The sequence below is a fragment of the Phaseolus vulgaris genome, chromosome 1 (genome assembly GCF_051622355.1).
Source record: "Phaseolus vulgaris cultivar YP4 chromosome 1, ASM5162235v1, whole genome shotgun sequence".
NCBI classification, from domain to species: Eukaryota; Viridiplantae; Streptophyta; class Magnoliopsida; order Fabales; family Fabaceae; genus Phaseolus; species Phaseolus vulgaris.
The window spans coordinates 39793475-39794396 of NC_143498.1; positions in this window are offsets into that span (position 1 = coordinate 39793475).

The following is a 922-nucleotide window of genomic DNA, read 5'->3' on the forward strand; positions in this document are numbered from 1 at the left end:
GTTACAGTCCATTAGAGGCCGCTTTTGGAAGCCATGAATGCTTTTGGAACCCACTTATTTCTATAGTTGTGTATTTTGAAAAACAATTATTCTAGGCTCCTATTAATGTATTTTGGAATTGTTAGAATAGATGGTTTAAACAAGAGGGGGGATGAATTGTTTGTCAAAGATTTTCGCAAAACTTAATTAAGAATGAACCTTTATCAAACAATCACAGACAAGCACTTAAGGAAAGCAATCAAACAATGATATAGAAATTGTTACAGAATTTTAACCGGTTGAAATTACGTTTTAAACGGTTGTTTATACCAGCAACAAAAACAAAATTAACAGAAACAATTATAAGGAGTTAGAAAAAGAGAGATTTACACAAAAGGTTTATACTGGTTCACTCAACCTTGAGCTACATCCAGTTCTTAGAACAACCTCTGAGTTCCACTAGTAATCAAATCCATATTACACAACCACACCACAAAGAGGTGACCTTGAAAACCACAAGACCCACTCACCCTTTTTACAACACTACACACCTCAAGTCAGAACACCCTCTGACTTTACAGGATTTCATACACTCATAGTTGTAATGAAAGAACAATTACAAGAACTTTGAAAGGGATAGAAAACACCTGAGATTATACAAAATAGGAAGCCTTATGATCAGATCTTGTACCAGTGCAAAGCTTTAACAGCAATCTTGCAAAACCTTTGAAAACTTCTTTCAAAAACAAATGCTATATTTATAGCATTTGAAATCTAGCCGTTTACGACTACATTAATGAGCTAAAACAGTTTTGATCACATTCAAAATAGTTAAAATAGGTTTTCTAAAAACTGTTATGAAAACACACATTTAACCGGTTGAAACCACGATTTAAATGGTTGAATGGGTAAGGTAGTTACATAACCAATTCAAAAAACAGTT